Source organism: Arachis ipaensis, chromosome B03, assembly GCF_000816755.2.
Source record: "Arachis ipaensis cultivar K30076 chromosome B03, Araip1.1, whole genome shotgun sequence".
NCBI classification, from domain to species: Eukaryota; Viridiplantae; Streptophyta; class Magnoliopsida; order Fabales; family Fabaceae; genus Arachis; species Arachis ipaensis.
This window is the reverse complement of record NC_029787.2, coordinates 119,653,061-119,667,669: the sequence shown is the minus strand read 5'-3', so window position 1 is coordinate 119,667,669 and position 14,609 is coordinate 119,653,061. Positions and strand designations below refer to the sequence as shown.

At 32.4% G+C, this 14,609-nt stretch overlaps 1 long non-coding RNA gene and 1 pseudogene across 1 annotated transcript; both read left to right on the top strand.

Moving 5' to 3' along the window:
- On the top strand, nucleotides 8,182–9,270 carry LOC107631018. Its single transcript, XR_002359773.1, has 2 exons — nucleotides 8,182–8,610; nucleotides 8,944–9,270. It is a non-coding gene; the product is annotated as an uncharacterized LOC107631018 (long non-coding RNA).
- On the top strand, nucleotides 9,608–14,056 carry LOC107633620 (annotated as a pseudogene).

Sequence of the window (14,609 nt, the reverse complement as noted above, 5' to 3'; positions counted from 1 at the left end):
TATGTCTTAAAAATACATTTTAATACAAAATTTTAATGAAAAATAAAACATGATAAAATACTAAAACATGTATGAAAGAAAGAATCAATTAATAAAACACGACAGGTCATATATTGAAATGAGAAAAACTATATATACTTTTTAAATACTAAAATGACAATTTCCTCCCTTCTATTTGTAAAATGTACACTTTAATCTATTTGGTTAAAAATGTTAACAGAATATTTCATTTAAAAAAAATTAAATATTTTATTCAATAAAATTAATATTCTAATTTACCATATTATCCCTTTATATTTATTTACTAACTAAACTCAATTTTTGAATTAGGATTCCAATTCCCTCACGGAAAAGTATAGATAACCAACAATATTTTTGAACAATATGTGAACAATGTGAATTAATAGGAATAAAAAAGTAAATTAATTTTAAATTTAATTAGTAGCATTAAATTAGAATGTAGTGTATTTTTATTTTCAACATGGTCATTGTTTACCTAGCACTCCCCTTCCCTCATAGTCGCTCAAATATCTATTTATCTATATTATCGTTCCTACGCTATTTCTCTTTCAATCTCTCCAATTTCCTTTGTTTGTCTCTGCCATGCATCGCTACCTAGGTGCTTTCATTGCTGCATAGCTTTGTGTAATCATCACTGTTATTATCAATTCAAGTAATAAGGTTTGGCATCTTTTTCTCAAACTCAATTAATTTACAAAAAAAATTCATATCATTGGCAATCTTGGATATATCCCTAAACCCTTCATTTTGAATTTCTTGTTTTTGCATAGCTTTTTTTTGTCGTTTCTTTGCTTCTGTTATAGTTATTCATTATTAATTATGCCAATTTTTTTTCATTTTAGCAAAATGTCTACCAATATTGAAGCTATATCTAATGTCAATGAGTATAATAGAACTGAATCTTCTATTGAACAATTATTTACCGATAGTGATGAAGAATATGATATTAATAAGGATTAATGCGTAGAGAGTTATTTGGATGATGAGGAGTGGAACGAGGATGACTACATTTTAGAAGAAAAAAGTGAAGTAGAAATTAATATAGAGAATGAAGGTGAGATAATGGAAAGATTTTGTAAAAGTAAAAAAACTAAAATGCACTATTTATTTGATGTTGCAGGATATATATTAAAAAAGATAAACTTTCTAAAAATCATTCTTTAAATTTGACAATTCAATGACAGATTTAGAAGTTTCAAGAGTTGAGTATCGAAAATTGCAGCTTGCAGAAGGGACAATACATCAACATAAAAACATATTTTATTATGCACAATGCTCTTTATTTAGGTTAAAGAACTTACTTGGTAGGGATGTGAAGGAATGAGATATTGATTTTTTAAATTTGGAATTTATTCATCTCGACTTGTTTTTAAATTTTGATAAAGTTGTTAATAAATTTCAATAGTTTTATGAAACAAATTATTTATCAATATTAATTATACATATTAACAGTGGTAAGATTTTTTTATTTAATGTTAAAATAATATATATTGATATAAAAAAATTAATAGTAAAATATAAAAAAATTATTAACGAAAATTTTGATAAAATTATAATTTAATAATTAAAAAATTATTAAAGAGTATTTTTGAAAAAAAATATAATTATTAAATTTTTTAAAAATACAATTTAATCAATAAAAGAATAATTTATTAAAAGATATTTTGGTAAGCAAAATTTAATAATAAAAAACAAAATTTTTGTTAATGGATATTTTTTTAAAAAATGATTTATTTTTTCTTAAAAAATGGATAAAGTTAATATTAGTTAACACAAAAAGTTTAAAATGGATTAAAGAGGAGGTTTTTTAAAAGTTAGAAGGGAGGGGAATGTACATTTATAAAATAGAGAGGAGGAGAGTGTCATTTTAGCATCTTGTAAAAGAGAGAAGTGAAATTTTCTCAAATTAATTTAATAAAAATATATAAATATAGGATTAAACATAATTTAAATAGAATTAAAAAAGTTAAATTATAATACACTTTTTTTTATAATCTTTCAAATTTTAAATAAACGTTAATAAAGTTGTCCTAAAGTTCTCTATAGCATGACTCTAAAGTAGTTTTGATTTGATAAATAACCATAGAAAGTTTAATATATATCTTGTGTCACGTGGGGAGCATTTATATTCATGTATCTGCCTAAACCAATAATGTAACATATACAATAACTAAAGTGAAAAAGGTGAATGAATAAAATTGATGAATTACAACCACAATTTAATCAAACGAACACACAGTTGTAACATAATGTCAAAATGAGGTATCCATTTTGCAAAAACATATTGGAATTTTATCCAATGCATAAAAGTAAACAATAATAGTTGCATCTTCTAATTCTAGAGCCTCAAAATCAATTTAGAACCGATATTTGATTTTGATACAATTATAATTAAGTTCTTTTCTTAAAAGATAAAGGAACAATTTTGAAGTGATAAACAGTATAGCTTTCTCGTGATAGCTTCTCCCTGCATTCAAATTAAAATTGATTTAGATTGGTGTGAACATAAATCACAAACTTGACTTAAATGTGGTCGTCGCTCAACCACCTTCATTATTACTTGTACTCCACATTAAATTTTGTTGGAAAAGTATAGGTAACTAACGAGTAAATACCCATAGTCGTCCCTGAGATTCACGCAATTACTCATAGTAATCCCTAAGATCCCGATTTCCCTATTGTAGTCCTCCAGATAGAGCTCCGAGCACTCAAACTGGTCCCTGGCCATATTTCAGGTGATGACTCATCACCGGAGCGCTGACGTGGCTGCGGATTGCCACGCTGGAGGGCTCCCAACGGCTAGCTGAGCTGGCTAATTTACAATTTGTACCCATATTGGTCCCTCGTACTATATGTAACCCTAAATCCCCAAATTCTCAAATACTTCATCCCTTCATCTTGTTCATCTCTTCTTCTTCTTCTTTCATACACTTCTTCCCGTTCTCACACAGTTCCAGCTGGGGCTGCTACTCAAGTCGATGATGGGTGGTGGTAGCACTGCAGGTGGAAGCTCTGTTCGTTCCCCATCTAACTGGAACCGGAGTAGAACGCAAACAAAGAGCAGTAGATCGGTCCCGCCAAAATGGTGTGGCTATGGCTGCAGGCTGGTCCTCAAATGGTCTGGAACAGATTCGAATCCAAACAAACCGTTTTATGGCTTCCCCAACTATAATGTGGGTTAGAATAATTACTTGTGTTATTATGATTCTCCTCCTCTGACTATTCTTGTGTTGTTCCTCTCTGAACTTTGATCCTTTCTTGGTTACAGACAAGTGGGAAGAGATGGTGCGGGCTTTTTGTGTGGGCAGATTCTGTGAATGAGGAACAGGATGAGAAGTCAGAATCGTGTGGTGATGAAGTGAAGATGAACTTTGATTGGAGGCTTTGAAGGTTGGTAGAGGATGTCCAAATGCAAAAAGTGATTATCCAATTATTAGTGTTAGCTGTGTTTGTATTGATAGTGTTGTTGGTGATCCTGTATTGTAAATGATGAATGAGTTGGTGGTTTAGGATTTTCTGTTAGCAACAGATGTAAAAAACTGCTTCTTGATTGAATGAAAAATGATGTTAACTATGAAATTATTGTTAAGATAAATTTCATTGTTTATAAAAAAAAAACTGCTTGTTGATGGAATGAAAAATGCTGTTAACTATGAAACTGTTGTTAAGATAAATTCCATTGTTTATCAAAAAAAATAAAAAAAAACTGCTTCCACCTGAATGGTAAACCACAAAGCATAGTATATTAAGATAAATTTCATTGTTTATCAAAAAACAACAAAAGATGAAGGTACAAGGCAGCCTAGAAACCATTATGCTGCTATCTGTAGTTTCATCAAAAGCATGGCATATCAAAAAGACTTTTGGATCACAATTTACCATCTAGTCATTGTACGATGAAAAAGATTAATTACACAAAACAGAAATTCCTAAATATGGCTGAATAAGCTTCTAGTCCAACATCCATCAGCCACTTCTGTAAATATGCCCAAGCATCCTCATTTAACTTTTTGATCTTGTCCATTCCATCTCTAAATTCTTGGTATGTTGTTGCTCTTACACATTCTCACAAAAGTTCCCGTAATTGTAAGTCCTTCCAATTCTTGTTGAAATTTTTTCATAAATGCTAGACGCAGAATATATGATGCACATCAGGTATCACCTCTTTCACTGCTGATATCAGTCCCTGCCAGATTCAGAAAACATTATACATATATAGCTTCAACAAAATGTAAACATATATAACCCTGACTTTATATTCATGACCCATAATAGTCCCTAACGTTTATGCTTATCCCCATAAAGGTCCTTAAAATTTACAATCGATCCCTATAAAAGTCCCTAACAGATATGCAGATAATCTGACAATGATTCAGGAGCTAAACTATAAACAATGCAATTGGAGTGACAAATTTCTTTTAAAAAAGATGGTATCAAATGAATAAACTTGGTTTACCACAGGCACCATGTAAAAAGTTGGTAAGAACGTGGGGTATGTTACTATTGAAAAGCTATCATTAATTAAGTATTGAAGCCAAAAAAGAACAGAACATATAAGAAGAAACCTATACCTCAATTTGCTTTGGTCAACTAATGCAATAGCAATCTATTTTCCTGACAATATGAGAATAGAAATCTCTCTTCCACTTGATCTACACTGCAAAACGATGAAAAAGTTTTCTGACTAAAAGTTATAAATAAATTGCAAAGTTGCTAGTGAATAAAATGCATCAAGTTGTTAGTTTTCTCAAGTCCAACAAATCTGGCAGAACACAACTTTATTTTTTATTTTTTTTTTTTGTGATAAAAACACCACTTTTATTTTCCTATTCTTATTAAAAGTGCAACTAATTTTCCACCATTCAATTAGTTCTTGTTAAAATTTAAGTATAACAATAAACCATTAATAGACCTGTATGTCAATTTCAGATTTCACTGCCTTTTGAAATAACATATCTAGTCTGACTAGATTATTAGGCAATTCTTCCTTCACAACATTTATCACAAATTTCAAAGAGGCATTTAGCCAAGCGTGGAAACATTTTAGGCAAAACAAGTCCATCTTGCTGTCAAACTTAACTATATAGCAATCAATGGTGTACTTCAAGACAATGTAAGCTTTGATAAATTTATTGTAGTACTAGTATATTTTAACTCATATCCAAATCACTATCAAATAAAAACTCATCTCTTAAATTCATCTTACTACAAAAACTTAAGTGCACAAAGATAAAATTAAGATAAAAGCTCATTATTTGTCCCTGAAATTTTTGGAACATCAACATTCTCGTGGAAAGATTATAACAAGTGGTCCTCAAATAGAAGTAATTAGTCTAAGAGTTACTGCAGGACGGCCAAAAAAAAAATCACTCCAGGATCAAGTGAATCCCTAAAAAATTAAACTGATATTTGAAAAACTATTCATAAACTGGGATTTTTTTGTTGGCACCTTGGGCTGGGTAGGAGTCTTTGACATTGATGGTGGCCGTGTGACTTTAGATGTAGTATGAGTTTTGGTATTGGAGTGTGACATGAACACCTCAAGAACACATTTTTGAACCATATCCCTATTTCATTCCGGTTAAATATAGCAACCCCACAAACCCCAGCCAACCTTCAAACCCTAGACACTACAATGACACCAAAACTCCCGAACCTCAGACACACAAACAACTTGCATATCAACAACCAACACTGAATCGAAAATGCAAAGTAAAAAAAAAAAAAGGAGGGAGATTACCTTGAATACGATCACAAAGTCCGAATCTCTTGCTTCTGGTGATGGAGGGGAAGAACGAAAACCTCTTGCTTCTTCTTCTCTCAACTTTTTCAACCCAGGGATTAGAACCCTACGGTTATGCCATTGATGAGTATACGAAGATGGAGTCAGAGGGTGGAAGAAGAAGAAACGAGTGAAATTTGTATTGGCGAGAAAACTGATATTCATGCTAAATAACGTCAAAACGGCGATGTTTTTGGCTATCAAGGGCACCAAACCAAAACAACGCCGTTTCGGAGCCTTCCAGCGTGGCAATCCGCGGCCACGTCAGCGCTCCGGTGATGAGTCATCACCTGAAATATGGCCAGGGACCAGTTTGAGTGCTCGGAGCTCTATCTGGAGGACTGCAATATGGAAATCGGGATCTTAGGGATTAGTATGAGTAATTGCGTGAATCTCAGGGACGACTATGGGTATTTACTCGGTAACTAACAATATTTTTGAACAATGTGTAAATAATGTGAATTAATAGAGTTAAAAGAGTAAATTTTAATTAGTAGCATTAAATTAGGGTGTAGTGTATTTTTATTTGATTGGTGGTTGTTTATGTTGTTCAAAATTTTCATTGTTCCTCTAGCACTCCCCAATTTTGTTTTACTCCAAGTAGGGCTGGAAGTGAGTCAAGTCAGCTCATGAGTCAGCTCGAGTTCGACTCATTAATAGCTCGATAAGTTAAACTCGTGAACTGGTGAGCCGAACTTGAGCTTGGATTTGAGCTCATAAATTAAATGAGCCGAGCTTGAACTTGGATAAGCTCAGCTTATTAGCTCGTGAGCTGGCTCGATTATATATATAATATTAAAAGTATAGATTAAATGTATATAGAATATGCGTATTAATGATATATATATTAATGTTCTTAATTGTTTAAAATTTTATAGTCATTTTTTATATATAATTTTGATGTAGGACATAAATAAAAAATTTATAATTGATAGATAGACAATATATTAAATTTATTTTTTTTAATATTTTTTAATATATATAAATTATAATTTATTGATATAGAATTATGAATTATGTTCCTATTATTTGAGCCAGCTCGTGAGCTTTCGTTGAGCCGAGTTTGAGCTTGAGCTTATAAAATAGGCTCAATTGTTAATGAGTCGAGCCGTGAGCCAAGCTTAATTTTCGTGAGTTGAGCTTGAGCTTGGTCTAACTCGACTCAACTCGACTCACTTCCAGCCCTAACTCCAAGTCTTAACACAAGTTTCAAGTCAACTGAAAAAATGTTGAAGAAAAGGAATGAGTTGGTTGGGTTGAAGGTAAAAGACCACAAACCAACTTATATACTCACAAAATCATTATCTACCTAACAAAAGTCCAATTTTTTTAACGCAAATTCAATGATCGGAGCCTTGGAGGGTGCTTATTTTAGCATCTCTAGTTTGAGATAAAAGTACATTACAATGGAAATGAAAAAATGCAATGAATTAGCTAACAAATTAAACAAGAAAAAATGTGGAAATTAAATATAAAATCCTTAAAATGATGAACATAGCTCTACTTTATTTTGGCTTTCGCGGCTCTCGTCCTAATCACTACTATATACTACTGATATTTAAACTGGTAAAAGTAATTAGTATACTGTCACTGTATACATCTTTAACCATATGAAGAAAAGAAAAGTAGTGGGTGTTCACTTTTACACATCATATATGCATAGTGTTACTTATAACTTTAAGCATACTTATGTAATTATAATTTTCTATTCTAATTTTTTTTATTCAACGGTTGCATTACGATAACTTATATTAAATATTATTTAAAAACCTATATTTATGTATGTTTTAAATAATTTATATTTAATTTTTTCGATTTTGCATTATATATAAAATGGTATGTCAAATAATTTTAGATTAATAATAAATTTTATGGATATAAAATTCACACTGTATAAACTTCTTACATAACAGTGAATTTTATAAAAATATATTCCAACAAAAATTATTTAACAATATAATAGATTACAAGACACCACTACAACATTTTTGAGCTATTGCAACATATGCGATAAATAATCTTTAAAAAGTGTTGTCTAAAGTGGTTAAAAGCATCACTTAAAATTTATTGCAAAAAAATAAAGTTAATACAACACCTTGTTAATAAGTGTTATTTTTTATCAATTTAAAAAACATATAAAAAACATTGCTTTAATAAATTAAACAAACAACATTTATAATATTTATATATTACACTTATTAAATGTTGCTATATTAAATATACAAAAATAACTATTATAAAAATAATATATTATTTTTTTTAAAAGTTGTCTTTAAATTTATTTTAGTCTTCACGTTTCAAGTGTTGCTTAAAATTTTTTAATATTTTTTAAAAAACAAAAATAAACTATATTGTGTAGAGAAAGAGGAAAAAGGGAGAAGAAAACTCCAATCCATTCCATCCAAAATGTTTCGTTCCTAAAACCACAACCCTAACAAAATTTCTAAAATATTTCAATTAATAAAATCACAAAATTCTCAATTCATTCCAAATGTTTCGTTCGTCTGTTGTTCTTCAATCCATTCGATGATGACGCGCGTTTCTTTATTGAGCTTTGATCTCAATCTCTGCTCGCTAATGAGCTTCGATTTTTTCTTCTCGTGAATGTGCTTCGATCTTCTCTGCTCGTCAATGTGCTTCGATCCTCTGCTCCTCTCCTCGTTGAGCTTCGATTCTCTACTTGTTGAGATTCGATCATCTGCTTGTTGAGCTTCGATCATCTACTTCTCTTTTCGTCGAGCTTCGATCCTCTCTGCTCGCGTTCATCACCGCCAGTCATTGTTCGATTATCACTGCTCGTGTTTTTGGTGAGATTCTCATTTTTGGCATTCTTCTGCAAGTATTGATGATTCTACCGTTCTTTTTTCTGCTCTATTTTAGCACCTGTTTACATATCCTTCCCATTGACAAATTTAGGTCACGCAAATAGCATTCCTGTTGTTACTTTGAATTTGAATTGTTTGAGAATTATTTCACTTTATATTTGTTCCTTATGCCTTATGTTTGTTATATTTATCACTAAGCTTGTTATTCAGCTTTGCGCTCTTTCTGTTTGTTATATTGTCTCAGTCATTAGTTACTCTTTCTTCTATCTTTTATTTTTCTCCAAGTACAAATAAGTAGTTTCTTATATTAAACAGGGGAAGTATTGTATGGTGGTTGTGATGACGTTGGTGTTGGAGCAGCAGCACTATAGGGAGGGTGAGAAAGTGGTGATGGTGTTTTTGGAGGGTTTGGGTGATGGTTGTTGTGGGTAGCAGGCGAAGGAGCTTGAGAAATTGGTGATGGAACATATGGAGGATTAGGTGATGGTTGTTATGAGCAGGGGAAGGAGCCTGTGGTGGAGTTGGAGTATGATAAGGTGGTTGAGAAATTGGTGTTGGTACATATGGAGAAGGTGATGATCTTGGTGTTCCTGGTGGAACAATTGGAGTGTATGGAGGGTTAGGATGATGGTTGTTATGGCCGGGGGAAGGAGCGGTTTTTGGTGGAACTATTGGAGTTTATGGAGGGTTATGGCCAGGGGAAGGAGCAGCTTGCGGTGGAGTTGGAGTAACATATGGTGGAATAATTGGAGTATGGCCAGGGGAAGGAGCTTGTGGTGGTGTGGGAGTAACATACGGTGGTAATGGAGTTTTTGGTGGGACTATTGGAGTATATGGAGGGTTATGGCCAGGGGAGGGAGCTTGTGAAGGGGGGGGATGATGATTAACTTAAATAACATTTACTACTTTTCTGCCACTATTGAATCGCCTATGTGATTCACAAAATAATTTCTTTAGAATCTCTATTTAACTATGTAACATGTCTTATTCAAATTTGCAGGCTGCTTTTTTGTTAGCTTTGGTTGGATCAGAGGTTGCATATTCTGCTGCACAAGCTACAGTGGCAACTCTCTCGGAGGCTTACAAAACAACTAAAAATCATCGATCATTCCCAAGAAACACATCACTACAAGGTGAGAATGGCGAATATCTTTGGCTTAAGATTACGAGCTTCTGAATCAATTAAGATAATGGTCATAATGGAGGTTGTCTTGAAATGGATGGATCAATCTTCATCATGTACTTATTGGACTAGTTTTTGAAACGTGTTTTTCTAAATTATGTGAATCTATACACTGTGCTGCAATTTTTTCCGTTTGTTTTTCTTCCTCCCCTCTTCTTCTGGAGCTGATATAGTATGTTCATGTGATTCTCAACAGAAAGTGAAGAATTTAACTTATTAACTCATTTTTCTCAGTATAATGCTGGCTTTGTTTCTGATGCAGAAGCTAGTATTAAACCTTAGCTTGTTAATAAACATTTCTGCAACTGACCTTTTCTTGAAAATAGCAAGACCCGCCGCTTTGCCGCTTGTGAAGATCCAGAATATGGAATTTTAAATTTTAATGATGTCACTTAATTTGAATTTGTGAGTTTTAATCAACTATCTTATCATATTGATTAAAAAAGTTCTCTTTATTTTGTTTAATTAAAACAGTGGTGTTGGTGTATCTTTACTCTGTTACTTTGAGATTTTTTCATTGTAAATTTGGAGATTGAAGACTGTGTCTCTAACTAATAGCTTAAACTTTTAAGATAAGTGTTTATATGATAAGGTATTGGAGTTTCTATAATTTAAAGGTCTATGCAAAACTCATAGCCTGTTAGAAAAAATTGGGATTGCATGTTGGATTATTAGGTCTTGTGTTATGCTAGAGTTTCAACCATAATCTAACTTCTTTCATTCAGAAACAGGATAAGAAATTATGAAAAGAACAGTGACTATTTGTGTTGTGTTTATGATGACTGTGACTGTTTTGATACAATCACTTGCAACATTAAAGACAGCTAGAAGTATTTGATTTTTGTAATAGCGACCTCAATGTATGATTGGTTGACAAATTGACATTACAGTATAACTGTGTCGAAATTCATTTCCTCTTTGGCATAACTGTTAATCTTTTGTTGCAAAAAATTAGCTACCATTTATGTTTCCAATTCCTTCATGTAGGCAGTGGAAATTCATGGCTGCAACACGGTTTTAATTCAACAAATACTTCTGGCATCAATGAATACAGGCAAGGTCCTTTATATTCTGTATTCCCTACGAAACCGGCTCAAGTTTCCTCTGTGCAGGACCTTTTTGAGTTTATATGCTCAGGGCCTTTGCTAGAAAAAATAGGTGTGACTGCAGAAATGGTTGCAGAGTACATAGATAAGTGGTTGTTATACGGTCAGCTGCTATCTCAATTGTTTCAGTTGAACGAGTTGTACTTAACGGTGCCTCAAAAAGCTAGGATCTATCAATATTATATACCGGTCTTCCTCTGGTGTGAAGATCAGATTAAGCAACATTGGTCGACATTCAAAAATGAAGAAGATGTACCTCCTTTAGTGGTGTGTATTGCACACTTCTCTCTTCCCTTATAATGTTTCATTTTCTTTTATGCAGCTTACTATTAATTTCCTTCATCTATACCGAATATTAGTGATGATCAATTAATCATAAATATTTCTGCACTATTGCTCAGATTGGATTTAGTGCTCCCCAAGGTTGTGGAAAGACGACCCTTGTCTTTGCTCTTGATTATCTTTTTCAGAAGACTGGCAGGTTTGCTTTAAACTTTGAAGCAATCGTGTATATTTATTATCCTTTGTTGTACTAATTACTGTCTGAAAGTGAAGTGTGCTAACATATACATCATATATCATATGGTGAAATTCTCAGGAAGTCGGCAACAATATCTATAGATGACTTTTATTTGACGGCTGAAGGTCAGGTATAAGAAAGCCGTAATCACCTCGTGCCTTTTCCATTAGTACCACCATCTTGATCTTTTTTTGTTTTGTTTTGCTGACAAATTATGTATTTTGGTTGCAGGGTAAACTAAGAGAAGCTAATCCGGGAAGTTCCCTTCTTGAGGTAGTTATCCACATGATTTGTCGAAGAGTAGCGAGTGATTAGTATTGTGTGGAGATATGTTTTGATTGCTTAGAATTTTTGTTTGCCTTGTTGCTTCCCAGTTCTGAGGAAATGCAGGAAGCCACAATCTTTCTTTGTCTGTTGAAACCTTAACAGCTCTGTCCAAATTGACAAGAGAAGGTTTGGACAAAATTTAGTTGTTTATTTTTTTTATTTTTTCTTCAAGTATTTTATTCATAATTCATTGTCATTTGAAATTTTCAGGTATGAAGATAAAGCCACCTCGATATGACAAAGTAAGGGCTTAGCTTAGACATATTTTCATTATTTTGATACATTTTCGCGTCATTGTTGCTGATGCTTATTTCTCTGCCTCTGCAGTCTGCATTCAACGGAAGAGGCGACCGTGCTGATCCTTCAACCTGGCCAGAGGTCGAAGGACCCCTTACGGTAACATATTATCTATTGTAATTCTTAATCCCTTTTCTTTTTCTTTTTTCGTGACAGATTAATGTCACGTTGTAACCGATGAAGTAAAGGCAAACAGACCAAATCTTACTGATGTCGATTAACATGAATTCTTTATAAGGCTCTAAGGTTGGTGATATCCAGCTTTGGAAAAAAAAGAAAAATGGTTTTCTGGCTGAACTAAACTTAAGAGTATAATGAAATTTTTGGGGTTAGCCCTGCCATGAAACAAATACAGATGTCGAGTTTTTAATACTTCAATTATTGTGCACGAATGACTGTCTAGGTTGTGTTATTTGAGGGTTGGATGCTCGGCTTCAAGCCTCTTCCTACGAAAGTTGTGAAGGCTGTTGATCTTCAGGTCAGAACTAGAAATTCATATTTAGTTTTCCATGGGGAGGGAAGCTCACAAGTGAATCTATAAAGTTCTTTTCACCAATTGTCATTTGGACAAAGTTCAATTCAAGCCCAGAAAATTATGAAATTCTATATTCTGCATTCAAGGATTATTACAAGGTAATCCCAGTAGCATGGTACATTAATAAATCATGCTTTGCTAAGGGTAATCTCAGTAGGCTTTCTAATTCTTGACCTTTGAATATTATTCTTGCAGGTATGATTGGAGTTGGTAAACAAATCCGTTAAAGAGACTGATGAATCCCAGATTTCTCGGAATCTCGAAGCTCAACATAGATATCTGGTGTGGAGAGCAGAAAAGGTAGTTTGCCTATTTTGTTTCTGACTTTTTAAATGACTGGTGATTTTCCATAAGAATATAAATGGATGTCATAGTTATGATGGTTTATGATTTCAATAAAGGTAGTTTGCCTATTTTGTTTCTAACTTTTTAAATGACTGGTGATTTTCCATAAGAATATAAATGGATGTCATAGTTATGATGGTTTATGATTTCAATAATTCAGAGAGAAGTCACTTTCCAGTTTCCCACCTATGAAATAGAATTACACAATTTTGATAAACATTATGGTCTTGCTTGTATATGATGGGAACATCCACTGTCTTTCAAACAATAAAATGGATGCTTTTCAGTTCAAGTTTTGAACTATTACACACTGAGCAACCAACCTAACAAGAACTTGCGTTTTAGTATTGTCCATGTCTAATTCTTATTAACTAGAAAATTTGGTGAGTAGGATCCTGGACAGAGTGTTTTGAAGAAACTGATTGGGGAAACACTTGCAAAGGTAGACCAAATTTGAGGTTAGTCTTATTCTGTTACATCCTAGTGCTACGGATCCTTAATTCCTGTTTTATCCCATAGGATTTGCTAAGATGTAATAAAACTAGGTATGCATGGTTTTCTGTGCAGTAGTTACATTTTCCATGCTTCGGGTAGAATAAATGTTTGTATCCTCCATTTGTTGTTAGTTAATTATACTGCTCTCTATTATCTTTTATCTCTTCTATGCCAAAACCTGCATTTACTGGATTGTGATTTGATTCAAGGTTTTAAATTGTGGACTGCATCATGCAGGTGCCACATTGCACAATAACCACAACTGCAATTTGAAGCATTGGTGTGGTCAGTTTCAGCTTGTTTCTTTGTCTGCTTTGATCCTTCCTGATGTTACTATGCTGTATTAACAGAAGCCACCTGCAGATACCTCTGTTACCATTCTTCCACTAATGTCTCTTATATTGATGGAAATCACCTTGCCATTGAAGTTTAGCGATCAACCCGAAATCGCAAAATATTAATTAGTTTCAGCTTGTATTTGGTCAATCTATGACATCTTTTTGATAAATATTAATTACTATTTTGTTATGACAATTATTGTTAGACAAGAATTTTATTATTTTGTTGAGAATTATTGATGAACATGTATTTGAAATACTAATTGAACTTTTTAATATCTATTTTAATTAGAATTTTATTATTAGTTATTTTGTCTCTTTTATAATTTTTTTCTATTGTGCACAAATTTATTTATTAATTAAAATAATTACACATGTATAAACAAAAAAATTTATTGTAAATTTTAATTTTTTGTATTTTTATTACAAAAATATTTTTTTTTTTATCAAAAAGGCAACCCTTTTATTAGTTGCATATTTTGAATATTAGACAACACTTGTATGGTTGCATATCCAAAAGAAAAAGCAACACTTGTATAGGTTGCATATCCAAAAGAAAAGACAACACTTGTATAGGTTGCATATCCTAAAGAAAAGACAATACTTTAAAGGGTTGCATATTCAAAACTAATAGGCAACACTTTAAAGTATTGCAAATTCAAACTTATAAGCAACACATAAAAGGGTTGAATTTTATTGCAAATAGGCAATATTTTTTAGTAGTGGTCAAAATATGAGAAAAGACAACATTGCAAAAGTGTTGTCTCAAAGACACCTTTGAAGTGTTGTTGTTTTTTAACTAAAGACAACACTTACCAAATGTTGCTTTTGTTTC